Here is a 19,080-nt window from a genome sequence, read left to right on the forward strand (position 1 = left end):
CCAAATAACATATCGATATCGGCTAAATTCATTATACATGACCCAGCAGTTTGTGACAATTCTTTATAGTACCCTGCAGGATTTTTACGTGGATCTGGTAATGTTTGTTTGAGTGCTAAAACTTCAGCTCGCTTCCATGGGACATGTACCCATACACGCTGGAAGTGTGGCAGAACAGGTGGGTTAGCGGTTGTGTCACCCTCTCTCCATTGTGGGGGAACTTCTCTCATAGGGTATTGTCGTGCCTTTTTCCTACTGGATGTATTAGATTCAGATGGTGACCCAGAACTGCTTCCCTTACTTCGATATGATAACAACATTTCAACTGCTTTTTCCACATCGGGACCTACAATCATACCCTCTCCAAACCTAAACCGTACACGACACATCTCTTGTGGGATGCAGTCTTGATCATTATCTTCTAAATCCTCGCCAAGAAAAACACACATCTGTTCGAAAACATATCTCTGTGTCGCTGCTTCCCATTGATGGAAGACTTCCATGACAGACTGTACATCATATTTTGCAGTGTCCATGACCCATTTCCGAGCTAAACTATTCAGTGAATCTCTCTCTTGATAATCAGGCAGTTGACTTCGCAACTGTCTTCTTCCTATGTTAGGGGTCGTTGCAGGCGACCCGAAAAGAGGTAAAAGAAGATTAGTAACAGTGCTGGCCATTTTCTGCCGAATGGAAGGTGAAACTGAAGGACAAACAGATAGAAAAACGGGGTGAGATAAGGCGGGGGTAGAGATAGCAGAAGAGGTATCAGGGAAAATAGAGGGGGCACTTGGCAAAATCGTAGAGGGAGCATTAGGAGACGTAAAAAGTACAGTAGGCAAAATCGTAGAAAACACAGGTGAAACAGAAGTGGTCGGTGGGCCTGGAGGAGGCTGCACCGAAGAAGTAGGAGCCAGCTGAAGAACAGCTGGTGGGTGCTGTTGAGGAGCAGGAGGCGCAGCTTGTGCAACTAAAGGTTGCGGGGGTGCTGTGGCATTCTGCGCATAGGGGGGTGGTGAATTTAGCAAATGTGACATTAATGGGTCTTTTTCACGCTCTTTTGCTGCCTTTTGCTGAAGAGACGGCAAAACTGGATAACACTTATCTATTGCCAGTTTACGTTGCCTGTGCAACTGCTCATTCATCTGCTCTTCCTCATTATCTTTAAACTGCACAGCAGCTTGCATTACTGAAAGTCCCCCTTCTCTCTTATTTTTCTTAGCTAATATAATTTCTTTTTGTTTGGCTTCTTTACGCCATAAGCGGAAGGAGTCAAACATCGCCGGCCGGGCTTTCTTTTTGAAGAGTTTAACTTCAAGGTTGTCTAAGATTTCAGAATCAAAACTACCATATTGGGGCCATTTTAGAACACCATCTTTCCTGGTGAATTTAACCCATACTTCGTTGTAAGTGATGGGGCCTACCCCATGTTTTACGTATAGCTCGTAAGTCGGAGTTCCAACTGGAGGAACCGGACATGAGTCCTCCAATCGGGAGTCCCTATTATTACCACCAAGACAAAATAAATTCCCAAGTCTAAGACTAGGCATCCTCGCTCTCTAGTCTAGTTCCAAACTTCAAAGGATTATCGATTACGATATTTCTCGTGAATACACGAGTCCTTCGGTTATGGTGCTTGCAAGTACCAATACAAAACCTTTTGAAAATTTGTTTTTATTGTTGCCATCTCACAATAAGCAGTGACGAATATACATTTCACCATAGCAGCGTCAACATTCAGCCGCAGTCAATCAGTATAGCAACTTTTCAGATTTTCATTTTCTCCCCAACTCTGAACATACTACTTAGAAAGGGTCAAGATAAACGATCCGTGTCATAAAGCAAATACAGCATTAGCGTGACTAGAACCTTCACTTACTTTATTCCTATTCTACGCCACTAGCAAGTCTGCCCACGTGTTCAGTAACTAGGTCCCGGGCAACCCCAACCCCAAATGCCCACCCCTGAATACATTATATCACTCCATTTCATCCTCCTCCTCAGAGCTATCTCCATTCTCATCCTCCGGCAACGGCTCACAAATATCCCCTCTATACGAGTTCCATGGCGTCCATATTTTGTTCCACTTGCGCGGATTGAGTCTCTGTTTATACACCTCCCTCTCCGTTAACATAAGCAGATCCATATTCCTACACCACTGCGACAACGTCGGAGTAGTCGGCGCTCCCCAGTTCTGTGCAATGTCGCGCTTCGCCAGCATCATACCAATGACCACCCAACGCTTCCCAGGCGGTGACAGGTCTGTCGGGCCCCACACGTGCAGTATGCATACCCGAGGTTCAGGTGTGAAAGAGGTGTTTAGTGTCTGACTGATCGTACGCGCTACGCGTCTCCAGTAGATTTGCAAATTGGGACATTCCCACAAAGTATGAAACAGTGTACCCTCCCCCCCACAATTCCGTAGGCAATAGGGGTGATCTGCCCTGTGTATTTTATGTAGTGTTGTGCGGGTGTAGTAAACTCTATGCAATATTTTAAATTGGACCAGTCGAAATCGTGTGGAGATGCCTGCCTCCCTGGGTGACGCCAATGCCGCGTTCCATTTCGATTCATCCAAGTCCCCAATCTCCTCCACCCACTTTTCTCTCAGGTGCACCAGCGGATCTGGCAAGTTGTTCAATAGTTTACGGTAGGTGAGGGATGTAGCACTAGTCTCCATATAGTCCGTAAGCAGCCGGTCTTCCAATGGAGCCGACTCCGGGACCGTCGCCCCTACTTCTAACACAGACATGAGTGCGTGTCTAATTTGTATATATCTGTACGTTTCCGTCACTCCCAGGTCATACTGCTCCCTCAGTGTGTCAAAAGAGAGTATTTCGCCTCTCGACCATAGATCGCCAACTGTGGATATCCCGATGGTATCCCACCAATCAAATCCCTTACTGCTGCGCAAATTGCCAAAGGCTCTGGAGTCCCATAGTGGCGTGAGTTTGGTAATCACCCCCTCCCAACCAAGCCGCCTCTGCGCCCTATGCCATATAGTCACTGTGTGCTTGGTCGGTCCTTCCAGTTTCCCTACCAAACCTTTGGTGTAGAGCGGGGCCAGGAGGGTAGACGTGCCCAATTGTCTTCTATCTGCCACATATGCCGGGTCATCATGGGTACCATGAATCCATTGGTTGATCACCTTAAGGTGTGCTGCCCAGTAATACAATTCAAGGCTCGGGAGTGCTATCCCCCCGCTGTACCAATCTCTAATTAATTTCAGTTGTGCTACCCTAGCCGGCTTGCCACTCCAAAGCAATGTGGTCAGTTGTGCCGACACTTGGCGGAAGAACAACAACGGAACCACCGTCGGTGTATTCTCCAGAACATATAGGAAGCGAGGTAGTGCCAGCATTTTAAAGAGTGCCGCTCTACCCAGCAATGTCAGGGGGAGGGCCTTCCAATGGCACACATCTGCCCTTAATCTGTTCATCAGGGGCACAAGGTTCAGCTCCAAAAAGGTCTCAGATTCCTGCGTGATTTGAATTCCCAGGTATCTGAAGGTACGTGTTTCCACGACTAACTGGCATCCAACAGGCAGTACCGGGGGGTCACCCCGAATCATGAACAGTACGGACTTGGACCAGTTTAGTTTGTAACCCGATGCTGCACCATGTGTCTCACAGAGGGCCAGCAGGACCGAAATGCCAGTGTCGAGGTCCATGAGGTAGATGAGCATGTCATCTGCATACAGGGAAACCCTGTCCTCCCAGCCATCACCCCATTGTATGCCCCTCAGCAACTGGGTGGATCGGAGAATTGTGGCCAGGGGTTCCAACACCAACGCAAATAGCAGCGGTGAGAGCGGGCACCCCTGTCTTGTGCCCCTCGCCAGTGGGAAATCCCTCGAGATACAACCATTGGCCGTCACCCTCGCCACGGGCTCGGTGTACAGCAACCTGACCCATGAGATGAAGCCGGGACCAATACCCATGTGTTCCAGGACTGCAAAAAGATAGCGCCACTCCACCATATCAAACGCCATTCTGGCATCCAAAGATAGCACCGCTGCTGGCTCCTGCAATCGTGGGGCGCGTGCCAGCACTCCGTGCAGCCTTCGCAAATTCAGCGCCGTGCTCCGGTGTGGCATAAAGCCCGACTGATCCGGATGAATTAGGTTTTGTAGGTGAGGTAGTAATCTAGTGGCCAGTAGTTTTGCCAGAATTTTATTTTCGGCGTTAAGGAGCGATATAGGGCGGTACGAGCCGCAGTCTTCAGGTGGTTTGCCAGGCTTCGGTATCGCCACTATGGTGGCCATGCGTTGGTCAGGGGGTAAGATCCCCTGCTCCCGGCTTTCCTTGTACATTTCGAGCAGGGGAGTGGAGAGTGACTCAGACATGATTTTGTACCATTCAATCGGCACGCCGTTAGGGCCCATTGCTTTCCCAGGACGCAACGCCGCTACGGCTATTTGTATTTCTTCGGACGTCAGGTCCAAATCCAGTTCGTCCCTAGCGTCCGGGAGGAGAGTACGGGTCGGCACCCCTAGGAGCGATCCCTCCACCATCTCCCGTGTGACCTCATTTTCAGGGGAGTAAACTGACTCAAAGTGGTCTGCGAGGAGTTCCACTATCCGATCAGGCCTGGTCTGCAGCACCCCTCCCGGGTCTTTCAGTTGCAGTATGGCCCTTTGTCCTCCACGTTTCTTCTCTAGCCATGCCAAGAGTTTACCTGCCTTATCTCCTATGTCATAGACCCTATTTGCTGTCGCCGCCATCCCGCCCACCACTTTGCGCCGTAGATGACCGGCGTGTCTCTGCTGACACAGCCGGAGCGTGTGAAGTGTACCTTCACTCGGGTTACTCTCATGTGCCCGAGTCGTACTGGCAAGTTGTTCCTCCAGGTCTAGTAGTTCCTGGCTTTGCGTGCGTTTATGTTGTGCGATAACCGAGATCGCCTGCCCGCGAAGAACCGTTTTATAGGCTTCCCAGAAGGTTACATGGGAAGTCACCAATCCCTCATTATCTGTGATGTAAGATCTCGTGCCCGCTTTTAAAGCCTTGGTTATTACAGGTTCTTTAAGATAACCCGGGTAAATAGGATAGATGCGTCTGTGGGTTCCCACCTGGCTGGACAGAGTCAGAGTCAACGGGGAGTGGTCCGAAACCCCTCGTGGTTTGATGTTAGTGTCAGTGATATTGAGAAGGCCCCCTCCCAATGTGAGGAAGTAGTCTATCCTTGACAGGCTATCGTGAACTGCCGAATAATATGTGTATTGCTGGTCGTCCGGGTGAAACTGTCTCCATATGTCCACTAAACCCTGCGCCTCCATGAAGTCTAACAATTTGGAAGGCCCCGGTGTACGTGTGCGCACTGGGTAGCGGTCTTGGGAACTGTGTGCCACTGCATTGAAGTCACCCCCCACTACGAGATCCCCTTCCGGGAGATGTAACAAAAAGTTCCCCAGGTCTGGGAGAGCTATGGTGTGTAGTGCCGGCGGAATGTATACCGAGACCACATTAAGCGGTCTCCCCTCCCATTGCCCATGGATCGCCGCAAAGCGTCCCTGTGTGTCGACGCTAACTGAGTGTAAAATAAACCAGGACGAGCGATGCATTAAGATCCCAGTACCCCGGGACCCCCTAGTAAACTCAGAGTGAACAACCATACTGTAGCCTTTCCTATCCATGGCCCGAACGGCCGTTCCGGTCAGATGAGTTTCTTGCAATAGGACCAAGGCTGGGTTTAACCTCCTTATGTTCTGTAAGACCAATCCCCGCTTTATTTTATCCCCCAGGCCCCTAACATTCCAAGACATTAGGCTCAGTGGTGATGCCCGCCCCATGCTAGTGTCCTCCCCCATCGTAGCAGAATAAGCGGTAAGTCAGCCGACTTCCGCCATTTATGAAACAGCTTGTGAAGTGAACTTGCAGTCCGCGCTGCAGCACCTCTACTCTACGCATTCGCATTATACGGTGCAGTTTCTGACCCTGTGTAGTATTTAAAAAACAAAAGCTCATCCTACCCCCAACTCCCCCCCTCCCTGCCCCCCTGCTCAACGGACTCAGAACTGCCCGCCCCCCCCAACTCAGCAGAGTGCTTGATCCCCACCCACAATATAGTACTTGCTTGCTGGGGTGAAGGACTCTCCGGTATCGGCGGCCCCCATCTCTGGCCGCGGAGGCCCTCAGCCCAGTATCCAAGGCGGCATTACCGGTCAACAATGCAGTCAGGTCAGCCATAGAACAACTGCGATTCACTGTTCCTCATCAGCACCCTCTTCTTGAAGATCAGGCAATGGGGAGAGGGCCTCCGCTCCCTCCCCTGCGGATTGCGAGCTCTGTCGGGATCCTGTAGTACGGTGCTTGTTCTGCCTGTTAGAGCGACGCTGGGGGTCCACTTGTCTCCAACCCTCCAGCCATTCCTGCGCCATTTCCGGGGAATCAAAAAACCAAATCTTATTGTCTGCCACAATCCGAAGTTTGGCCGGAAAAAGCATTGAGTACGAAATCTCCCGAGCTCTCAACTCCTTCTTCACCTCGAAAAAGGTTCTTCTCCTCCGTGCGACCTCAGCTGTGTAGTCCGGGAAGAATGCCAAGGTAGAGTTCTGGATCTTAAGAGGGGGCGAAATTCTCGCTGCCTGCAGGATGGCATCACGATCTCTAAAATTAAAGAGTCTCGCTATGATCGGTCTGGGGTTCATGCCCGTTTTCTGGCGCCCTCCAGGGACCCTGTGTGCCCTTTCTACCGTGAAGAAGGCCGAGAGTCCTTTAGGCTTTAACTTTTGCTTAATCAAATCCTCCACGTAGAGGTCCATTGCTCTTGTGTCTTCCGACTCCGGCACACCTATAATACGAATGTTGTTCCGTCTTGAGCGCCCTTCCTGATCATCGAGCTTTTCACGCAGTACCTTATTTTCCTTCAAGACGCGTTCCATACCAATCTGCAGCTCTGACACATCTTCCACCAAGGACTTGGTCACCACTTCCATATTACTCACTTTCTCCGACATCTTATGGAAGTCCGCTCTGATCAGCGTTATTTCGGCCGAGATGGACCCAACTGTGGTTTGCACTTGCGTGAGTGCCCGCATGACATCGTCAAGGGTCGCCTTCTTGCCCCCCGCGGCTTCTGCAGCTTTGCTTTGCTGCGATTTGGCGTCTGGGGGAGATGAAACAGGCTTCTCATACGCAAACCGGTCAAGGCGTGATTGCGATGCTCCATTCTTTGGTCCCCTGCCGGCCATCTCGACAGTGGTGTCCGCCCAACGCGGACGCAGTCGGCGTCTCGGTCTTCTGATTCAGTGCGTCCTGAGGTGGGCACCCACACCTGATGCCGTCCGGTCCACCACTCGTTCCTGGCGGTCACGAGGCGTCACACAGTGACCCACCCTGTCTTCGTGGGTATACTCCAATCCACCCAGGGCCCGGCGGCACCACGCTGGACAGGGTCCTCTCAACAACATACAGTGGGAGCAGGGGAATGTAGCTGTCCGTCTCCGCTGCGGGGCGGGTGTGTCAATAGACTCCCTGGACAATGCGGAGGCAATCCCACATCAATGCTGCATGTACCGCCACCGCCCTGTGTCCCCCGGAGCACTTGACTCCCGTGAAATCTCAGGGCCTGCGGTAATCGTGTAGAGACGGCCCGCGGCCGAGGAGCCAGGTCCGTAAGAGCGACCTCCAGCCCATTGACGCAGGTTCGAATGTGTCCCGGTGTCCGCTCAGATGTATGGCGGTTCCGTGTGCCCCAATGCAGCGGAAGGCCCCCTGCGGTCTATCATGCGCCGCTCGGTGGTGACTAGGCACCGCAGTCCCAGCTCCGCCTTGTGAGTGTGAGGCCGGGCTGTTGCGGATGAGGCAGGGTCGTTTACGCGACCCCAAGATGGCGGCCCCCCGTCCGGAGTCTCCGCTCCCCTTTCTTCTGCCCGACCCAGCAGGCTAGCAGGATCGATCCTCTCCTCACCTCCGTAACACGGCTGGGCATCTGGGCGCACGTCCCGTGCTATTGTTATGTTATGTTATGTTATGTTATGTTATTTATTATTTATTAAGCGCACATACGCCCGGGGGCTTCTTGGCGCTGGTGAGAGAGTCAACATAACAGTACATAAAAGAAATACAATCACTGTTTACCATAAGCCTGAGAGAAAAGAAAAGTTTTAAATGCCTTCCTGAAAGCAAGAAGATCCTTACTATGTCGCAGAGTCAGAGGGAGGGAGTTCCACAATGAAGCGGCTAAAAATTGAAAACTGCTACCTCCCTGACGTTTCTTTTTGAAACGAGGGACCTCAAGAAGGTCTTTGTGGATGGATCTCAAACTGCGCAAGGGTTTGTATTTGCGCAGTAACAATCTAAGGAACATAGGACCCTTACCTTCCAGAGCCTTAAACACAATACAGCCCACCTTAAATGTGGCTCTCTGTTCCACAGGCAGCCAGTGCAAAATCTCTAGTCCGTGTCTAATTGATTCCCACTTAGGGACTTTGCAAATAAGTCTTGCAGCTTGATTTTGCAAGTATTGCAGTCTTTTGAGTTGGCCGATAGGCGCCCCCAGGTAGAGGCCATTTGAGAAATCAATATGAGACAGGACTAGGGCACTAACTGTTTGAATTAAGGCCAAACCTGTGAGGAGATGTGCGATTTTTTTAATCTTCCTCAGCTGAAAGAACCCCGAGGAAACCACAGTTCCGATTTGACTTGCCAAGGTGAGATCCTCGCTAAGAGTCACTCCCAAACTTTTTACCGTGCGGGATTTTTTTGGGGGAGAGCCCATATCCGACGGCCAAAAGCTGGGACTCCAACTGATCTCACTCTTCCCAGGTAAGATAAGCTCTGTTTTTCCCGGGTTTAACTTGAGGTGGTTTAGGGACATCCACCTCTGGATAAGAGACATAGTTGCTCGGAATTCCTCAGCAGCATTGTGAGAGTTTAGTACAAAAACCAACTGCAGGTCGTCTGCATAATTATATACATCAACCTTAAACTCTCGTAAAGAGAACAGCAAAGGCCGCATATACAAATTAAATAATAAGGGAGACAAGGAGGATCCTTGAGGAACCCCACAAAAAGAAATTTTTTTTGGGGCTGTAAAAGAACCCAGTCGAACCGATTGGGTACGTCCTGAAATAAAGGACTTGAGCCAAGCCAAGGCCAAGTCCCGAAGGCCGGCCTGTTCGACACGGTTGACCAAGATGTTGTAGTCAACCGTGTCGAACGCAGCAGACAGATCCAATAACACCAGTGCCTGGTGCAGGTCCCTGTCTGCGTTAGACCTTAAGGTGTTCTGAACAGCCAGTATCACTGCCTCAGTCGAGGTGGTGCTGCAAGGTGTAAAGGCTTCTTCTCCGCCTCCGCCCGTCCCAGGCGAGCGTTTCCTGTCCTCCTCCGCCGGGGGCGATGCACTTCCTGTCCGCCCCTCAGTTCAACACACTCCCAGGTCCGGACTCAGAGCACAGGCCCACACAGGTGCCGGCTGAAACTTGCGGTCCTGACAGCGGATCGAGGTCCCGGTTGGCTAGGATGCTGCCGCCTGGTCCTGGGCTTCGTCACCTTCCCGCTTGGGAATTATTAACGACGGATAAATGCTCGGATTTGCTAGGAGGCCGCTTCAATCACGGAGCTCTCCTCCTAAGCTGCCGCCATCGCCGGCTGCTGGCCACGCCCCCCCAATACAAAACCTTTTGTATCCCAAAGATACCACAAAGTAAGTCCAACTAAGGACTGGGAGACGCTCCACTTATACTTAACTGAAAATATCTCGATGACTTCACCAGAAGACTCGTCTCAGTGTTTCGCTCTACCAAAAACTTCAAGGGTCCACATCAGGGCGATAGCCAGGGCAGCAGTCCTTGTAGCCGTCGGGAAGCGGGGAACCTCGCAGCAAAGACCTTCGGACCACGTCGACATGCAGGGGTCGATGAGGTGGTTGGCCGTCCTCCGGAATTTCCACACGAAGCTCCTCACGATCTTCAGGCTGACTGGTACCACTGGAATCGCCCCAAACGTTGGGCGCCAACTGAGGTACTGGGTTTTTAAGAACCGGCACAGAACCGGTAACCCAGCGGTGCCAGGGAATCAACACCCAGAGACCTCGGGTTCTCCTGATCCAGACCTACAGAAACTCGGAGTCTTCTAGGTGAAGTCAAAGATTAGTTTATTGGCTGCAACCAAGGTAACAGGTGTCCTAGAAGTACAATACGGGTATGTTCTTAGGAGCCTGCACACTTTCATGAAGTCAGGCTTCTCTTCTTATACACAGTTTTAGGCCCTAGGCAAAACATTCTTGGTTGTAAAGTAAATAGTTAACATATTCTGGTTCAAAGAAAAAGCAGAGTCATGATGACATGTCCATATTTCACTTCGTGCTGCCTACAACAAATCATTTGGCAAGGCCCAACATTTCATCAGATATCACTGGACCCCTAATAAAAACGGGCACCTCCCCACCATAAAGTAAGTGAAGCAAAGGAGTGGAGAAAGATGTGAGCGAGATATGGCAGGTGTGCGCGCTGAAATGGTTTTATGGCTGGTTGAGCCTAGATGCTATCTTGCTCGGCCACTGGGAGGGAACTGACCTAACGAGTTCGGCCTGGGGCAATGGTTCTAACTTGTACTGAGGTCAGGAAAAAGTCGATTAGGGAGTATGTGTCCTTGTGGAATCAAATTCAACTGGATTAAGGCCTATGTAAAGGGCAACATATAAATGGGAGCCAAGGGTTCAGAATGTAAATGACGATTTCGAGGTGAAATCGTCACTCGAACACGCCGAAAATTCATGTACATGATGTACTCGTCATTCTCGGTCTTTTGATACCAAATTCGTCATATTTCGACGAAGTTTTATTTCTCGAGTCCAGTATAATTATATGAATCCAGATTTTCAGAACCACACATCTTCGGATCTGAATTCCCAAAAAGCCTGGATTGAAACTCATGTTTCACTAAGGGAAACGGGTTCTAACGCCCAAATAATGAGCAATTTACCAATTGTATGTTTGCATTGTGTGCAGTAAACACATTAGAGACTTACAATGCCATGTTTGTTAAAAATTATCATTTGGTTCTCTACAGTTGCATAGCTACTTGGGGAGGTTTATGAAGGTGACCAGCATTTAATATCTGGTTGGAGTCATTTGAGGTGGCCTGGTTTTGAAATTATTTAGCAACAAGACTGAAAGGATTCATGTCTCGAAGATATTTTTAGAATTACAAGTCAATATATAGTTTGCAGACTCATGCTGTAGCTGTCAGAGTAGTTTAAGGCATGACAATGCAGTCAAATATTAAAGGACGTAATAAAGCAATAGCTAGCAATGTTGCCAATGAAAGTACTGACAGTTCCTATTAACCGCTTTTTTGGGAGTCTTGTCTGTCCCTTTATGGGCTGTCGAGGCTTTTAAAATAGGTCAACGTGATGTGGAAATTAATTATGTCCCCTCATTTTTTTGGTTGGAATATAGCATTGCCAGACAGGACATGAAATGTTAAGAAGCTCAAAATATTAATTTAGACACATTGCATGGTTTTGAATCTTGAATAAGATAGGGCTATTCTTCAACAAAGAATGCAAATATTGTCCATTTCTTAACACAATTTTAATTCATCATGGCCCTTCACACATACAAAGCATTGTTTCTAACTAAGAGCTAGGGATGAACCTGCCTAGCACCAATTGGAAAAGCACCCCTATTATGAAGCCTGGTCCCTATTGTGGCTGTGAATTTCTGTCCATTTTTAAGAATACTTTTCAGAGAGAAACACAACTGCAAAAAACTAAAGAAAAGGAACACAAATGACTTCAAGTAGAGTATACAACTTTCTTTACCAGAGCCTATTAGTCAACTTCACGTATACAGACCTAACGTTAAACGTCATATGTGGGTATTTACACCACCTTCATATAGGGCAAAATATAAGTCTGCAAGGAGCACCACTGTGCTCGGGCCTAACTGCAGTTTAAATGTGGTGCAGTGACACATGGCAGAGCAAAGTGACTTTGCTGTTTAAGGAAAGCATATTTGTATATATTCATGAGTCATAATAAAGTTTGATATATAAAAATAGTGGACACTACATACTCGGATAAGTGTACTGCCAAAAGCAAAAAATAGCTATTTCACTGTGCATGCATTTGTAGACTTTATTTCAATAAGCCAAAATTAGTTTGCCATAATTATTTCCTATCTTCACTAAGTAAAATGCTAGAAAAATGATAAGGCAAGGTTATTTCTCATTAATTCTCAAAATCCAATTAAAATGCGAGATTAGATTTATGATAGCATAGATTGAAAAGTAACTTTGTAAACATTATATTAGGATGACTAAACCAGGCCTAGCTTAGAACCAGTTCTGCCACTCCTCACATCTCCTGAGCTGGAATACAGATCTTTGGGTGGAAGAGTTAACAACTCTGGCTCAGACAACTGGAAGCTGCTTCTGAGACCAGGAATACCAAATGGCTGTTAATTGCTGACCACTTAGAAGGGATTAAATATCTGGGAGTGGATAGGAACAGCTGACGGAACATGGGACACTTTAGCACTAACTAGTTTGCTTGGGAGATTCAACAGTGGGGATTCCCTTTTCATTCCCAGGACCATCCCAGACTGCCTGGCTCCATTCAGAATGGGCGAGAAAATCAAGTTTGGCCTGTTCGATTGAGAGGTATCCTTATCTAAATCGGCTAAGAAGCAGGCCTGCCTAGTGTCAGATGAGTTCTGGCCTATTGAAACAAGGGCTCCTGGGTCAGTAGGGCAAAGAGGAAGTGCTGCAAAGGGAGGTAGGGAGACTGAAAAATAATTAGGTTTGGGTGTTAAAATCTCTCCAATCACTGGCTAGTACAAGGGCTACATTTTCTGAGAAGGTTTGGTCCTAAGAAGAATCCACCTGAAGAAGACCCTATGTTAGTGTTAGACCTGTCAGCCCTAGGGTAGTCTTCCTCCAACCAGATTTACTTAATTCTTTATGTTGGCTTTAGGACTCTGACCACTTTAACACTGTCAACCAGTGCTCTCTCCACTAAACATTGTGTTATTGAATTATCAACGATTGGAATACTTAATTTACCTATAGGGCACCTAGTAGAGTGCACTACATGTGCTCAGGGCCTGTAAATTAAACGCTACTAGCAGGCCTGCAGCACAGATTGTGCCACCCACACAGATAGCACTCTAAAAATGTCTCGGGTCTGCCACTGTAGAATCTGTGGGTGCACACTCCCATGTTGACTTGGCATTAAAGCCCCTTGCAAAGCTTTAAACTCCCCTTTTATTACATATATGTCACCCATAAGGTAGGTCCTAGGTAGCCCATAGGGCAAGGTATTACACAATCAAAAGGTAAAACATGTACTTTTAAGTTTTGCATGTCGTGGTAGTGAAAAAACGTTTTAGACTACTGTGACGCCTACCCCTCTAATAGGTTCAAATTGGCAATTCCTTTTACACTTTCGAAACTGTAATTCCTGATTGAGAAGGAGTAGATTGGTCATGTTTCATATCACTGGAATGGTTCTGATGAATTCTCTTTACTGGTAAAGTCAAATTTATTATTATACTTTTAAAAAGGCCACTTTTAGAACCATACAAAAAGAACAGATGATGGACGGAATGCGAAACAATGCAAACATTCAAAACATTCACTCCCAGTCACAGATATAGGTTTAATCCATTGTTTTTGTTGCTCCAAAACTGGTCCCAGCCGTGACTTCCCCGCCCTGGCTTCAGAAAAACTACAGGGGGTATGCAGCCCTCTGTGTGGAAACAGAACACAGTATATTCAAGTGCAAGTAGGAGTGTGCCCACATCCTCTCTCCCATCCTGTCAGCAAAGACCAATACAGTTACACTTAACCTCCCATTGTTTGCAACAGTCTAAGAGGAAAACACAACGCCAATCTGCAACCCACACCCAGTCATCGGACCAGAGACAGGCACCAAATGGCTAAGACAAGAAAATGCCAAGTTTATAAAAGTGGTATTTTCAGAATTATGATTTAGACCAAGTCACCATAAGTTAGAATTTTAAATTAGGACTCCAAAGACACCAAACACAAACTGGTTATCCACTTTAACTTGGAAATTACACTGATACAATGAAATAGGGCAACTCCAATGTTATCCTATGGAGATAGGCTTTTCAGTAGTGAAAAATAAATGTAAGAGTTTCTCACTACCAAAACACATAAAACCTAAACGTACATGTCCAACGTTTTGAATGCACTGCACCCTGCCCTCTGGCCTATCCAGGGCCTACTCTATGGGTGACAAATATGTAGTAAAAAGGAATGTTTTGGTGTGGCAAAAGGTTCATTTTGTCAGGTTGAATTGACAGTTTAAAACTGCATATGGTAGCCCGAAGACATGTTTAAAGGGCTACTTAAGAGGGTGGCATAATCAGCGTTGCAGGCCCAATAGTGGCATTTAATTTACAGGCACGGAGCACATGTGCTGCACATTACTAGGGACATATAAGTACATTAAATATGACAATTGGATGTAAGCCAACATGTTGTAGGAAAGGAGCATAAGCTCTCTACCTCTGGATAGCAGTGGTAATATGCACAGAGTCCTAAGGCCCACAAAACAAACTCAGTTAAAAGTAGGAGGAGGCAGGCAAAAGGTTTGAGATCACCCTGAAGGCAGGGACAGGTCCTGCACCCAACCAGAAGAATACTATTGATTCCTGCTAGAAAAAGGGGACTCGCTAAAGGACTCAGGAACTCCAGAATCCTACTGGCTCCAGGGACCAGAACTGCTCTCCAAGGACCAAGTGGGTAGCCTCCTGTTTTCCTACTTTAATTACTCACAAAAAAGCAGAAGAGCTCCCGACTCCACGAATGCCCCTGACCACAGAGGTTGGCACCATGCAAAAGATCTGGCTGGGGAGAGACATGCTGCATACAAGCAAACCCTGAGGAGCTAGCAGCTGCAGTACCAACAGTAGAAAATGCCCCGGAACTTTGAAAATACAGGGACTTGTTTCCCTTTCCACTCCACTTTTGATCACCCAGGAGAGGGTCCAGAGACTTGCACTAGCAGGTGGAACCCAAAGTTGGTACCACAACCGGGCTTGGAACTTTTGGCCATGGTGAAAATTTAGGGACCTCCCAGACCAACATGGGGCATCATGCCAAAACTATCCAGCCTCATGGAGTCAAGTCTAGCTACAGTTGCCATTCTTGCCCTGCTGGACAATTGACTTACCCAAAGTGACTATGTCTAAAACTAAAAGAATGACTGGGTTGAGGCAGTAAATATATCCCACCCTGAAGCATCCTCAGCGCCTACAAAATCCTGGGTCTTCCCACTCTGAGCTTTTGGTGCTAAAGCTAAAGGCTGCAGTGGGAGATTGAAGACTACAGGGATTTTGCCAGTCACAGCTTTGGAAGATTTTGAATTCCATCTTAGAGACTAAGTCCGAAGCTCAAAAGTTCGACAGGTATGACCCACTTGGTGTATCCAAGCTCAACTCTATAGTGGTTGCCCTGAAATTAATCCTGAGCACTACTGGTCAACAGCAAACAGTGGCTTTTTATTGGCACTCTACTTAGTCAACTTTTGTGGGGTTTTTATTCTAAAATTAAGAATAAAACATCATGTCTTCCCCATTTTAATGATGGCTGTGTTTTATTGCTCATTAAAGTTCTCAGGAGAACTACATTATGTACTCATTTACAAAGGCAATTGTTTCAAATATAGGGGTCCTTTCACAGCATCATTCATGAGCACCTTTAGATGTATCCCCTATTACGATTTTATGTCCTAAAACATCTCATTTGGTAATATTAAGGGAATATTCACATAAGAGTAGCATATATAGAAGGACTGAGACCTCCATGTACTTTTTCTAATCTGAAGTGAGACATTTTGCAGCCAATTTACAAAGGCATTCATGTGTACATCAGGTAGTGCTCCTGTAGTACTGCCACAAAATCTGATAAATGCATTTGTGATTTGGCCCCATGTATACATTCATAAATCACATAGAAATAAAAAAGGTAACATTATTGCTCGTTTAAAATTAAATTGTACAGAAACTCTGGTTAATTACTGCAACACAAAATAAATGCATTGATAGTACTCAAATAAAAAGCCAACTTTAATACATGGAATTTTTGGACTAAAATCTCCCAAAAATATATATAATAAAGAACCGGATCCCTTTCAAAGAGACGAGGAAATGATACAGGTTCGCTAGACATACACTATTTACATATTTTGTATTTATGTGCGCGGTGAAAAAGAATATTACATATCTCATTTACTTTTATTTTAGGTGTTACTTCCTTTATCCGCATCAAAGAACTTGAAGAAGGATTTATAGCATAACTCTCCCTGAAGCCATAAATTGTAATAAAAATTGGTTTGCATGACCAGAACAATGAATCCCAGTTCACCCCCTTCATTGCAGGGGAAATCCAGGATGCATCTAAAAAGATAATAAAATTGCCAATTCCCTTATTTTTGCTCAATATTTTTTGTGCTGCTGCTGCTCTATCACATTTTCCATTAACTTAACTTATTGCACTTCATAGAATTCTTCTTTGTTTTTATGCTGCCCAGGTCCCACGCTGGGTATATTTTTATCTGAAATGAAGCTCCTCAGAAAGCAAAAGTTCTTTTGTCGATATTATAAAAACCTCATAATTGCTCACGGGAGCAGCCAATATTTGCTTCTTGGAAGACAGGCCAAAGCAAAGTCCACTGTTTTGTAAGTCTCCAGACTCGGATCTTGTGCTAAAAAAAACGTAGTATTTTTAATTCGGCATCTAGAAAAAGTTAGTTCACTGTGTAACCTTGAGCGAAACATGGCTTAAAAATAATGAAAGAAATATCCATTCCATGACCTGCTTTTTACGCATTCACCAAAAATTATTTATGCAGGTGTAAAAAATGGGATTCATGCACAAATTTTCTTTGGCAGGCACATCTTGCATTCTTTTTTTCAGGAATAACTTTACAAGTTTTACCTAGGATGAAAAAAAGCAACGCCCACAGGTTTATAGGTTTTCCAACTCTTATATGTGGCAATCCAAAAACTTCACTTTTTCCAAATAGAATGATTTTAGAAAAATAATAAATTTTCTCGCGAGAATATCTTCCTGCTCATTAGATAGAAACTGTTACTTTACCAAAACTATGACTGGGTTATGACCCATATATTTGCAATTACAGAAAAGTGTTTAAGAACCAATCAAAAGTGTATGCATTTTAGCACTGCATGTTCAAACTGTATTTTAAAGTCAGGGCTCTGGTCGGTTGAAATGACAATTGTCACCTTATTATGTGCTGTGCTTTTTGTTGTTTTTGCATTAAAAGCATGCTAGACTTTTAGGTATTCCGATCTGCTCTGCTTTATATTAACACATACCTGAATGTCAATGTTAGGTTACCTACCATTACAATATTTAGTAACTGGTCTTCAAATGCCTATAATTTATCAATACCACTGGGCTTGCTTAGATCGCGATTTGAATTGCTTTGCGATAAACATCTTGGCAATCAATTTACTGTATCATCTAAATTAAAGCAAAACATTACAAACTAGCCACCTATATATCTTGAAACCTATATAATAGTTTATCGAATAATTCAGAAAACAAGGGTAATGCATTAAGCACGGTCACTGGACGATGAAACACTAGAACATCAATTCAGCTGTAGTCCTCCTCTCCAGTGGAGTTCTAGGTCCGCATAGAGTGGAACCAGGAATGCCTTTGCAGCATCTGCATTTAGTTTATCGGTGCCTCAATAATAAGACACAAGCCGTCATAATAGACTACAGAAATAAACATATGATGGGATTGCCTTCAGTAGAATATTAGGCCCTTGTGTGAGGTTGCTCCTCTTCCTCTGCCAAAGCCTGGTTGGGAGTTTGCTCCAGTTAACAGCGGCTGATTCGACTTGAGGCACAGTCAGACACCCAGATTCAGATATATGTTGAGGATATACACTGATTGTATTCACTAATACATAACCAGACCCACAGGAATGTTTCTGTCTTGAGTGAGAAATGGAGGGGAGTCAGAGCACACCGGTGGGACAACCAATGGTGGCCGCCTACAATGGGCAACCCCCCCTTGCCCAAAACCGTTGCGAAAAATCTCGGCGTACAGCTGGATACTGCCCTCTCGTTTGAGAAATATGGCAAGTCTGTGGCAGGGACCTGCTTCGGTATCCTGCGTGGACTCAAACCTATCTTGGGTCTGTTCGAGCCCCGTACGCGCCAGCTAGTTGTTCATGCCACAATCCTGCCTAGGTTAGACCATGGCAACAGCCTCTTGTTAAGGGCTAATAAGACTGTAATAAATAAGCTTCAACATACTATGAATGCAGCAGCGCGCATTCTATTTGTATTGCCAAAGTACAGTCCGGTGTCAGGGGTACTGCGTGAACTCCACTGGCTTTCCGTGGAGCAAAGAGTCAGGTTCAAAGCACTTTTTGTTATTCATAAAGATATGACGGGCTCTGGCCCGGCGATCCTTAAAAGTTTGGGTTACCACTATGTTCCTTCCCGTGCTCTGCAGACCTTAATTTGATGCATGTGCAACGTTTCCGTAGGGCCAGAACTGGTGACCATTCCTTCAAAGTGCTGGCTCCAACCATATGGAACTCACTACCTCCGGCTATTAGGAGGACTTCTAACTTTTTAATGTTTAGAAAGGCAATAAAGGCATGGCTGTTCCAGTAACCCATTCATTTTGCTTTTTTCTTCCCCTGCTCTTCAGCGCTGGGACGACTCTTCGCTGGGACAGCCGTGCGCTTTTCAAACTGCATAACATAACAGTCTGCTTGCTTCGATTGTTAATGTGTGGATTTAAAGTGTGAACAAATTACATTGGTTTTTAGATAGAGCACGTTCAATAAAAATATACTTCTGCTCTATGTTTCTTATCATTTTTTAGATGCATCTTTTCTGGACATTAGCAAACTACAAGAAGTGTAAAGCATAAGCATTTGTGATGTCATTTTCGAACTACTCAAAGGAGGCAATGCACTCTGCTTGCTACGTTATAAAAACAAAAGCAAACAGAAAAGGTACACCTCATAAATAACACAAGCAAAATTATTTTTAAAAAACACACAAATAGCTAGACGTCACACAAGAGCAAACAAAGAAGCGGAAAACCATAA

At 46.1% G+C, this 19,080-nt stretch overlaps 1 protein-coding gene across 1 annotated transcript in view; it reads right to left on the bottom strand.

Annotated features, from left to right (window-relative positions):
* ZNF804B (zinc finger protein 804B) overlaps positions 1-19,080 on the bottom strand; it is a 1,016,963-nt gene that overhangs the window by 789,371 nt on the left and 208,512 nt on the right. The gene's annotated exons all lie outside the window — the stretch shown is intronic.

This window comes from Lissotriton helveticus, chromosome 10 (genome assembly GCF_964261635.1).
Source record: "Lissotriton helveticus chromosome 10, aLisHel1.1, whole genome shotgun sequence".
NCBI classification, from domain to species: domain Eukaryota; kingdom Metazoa; phylum Chordata; class Amphibia; order Caudata; family Salamandridae; genus Lissotriton; species Lissotriton helveticus.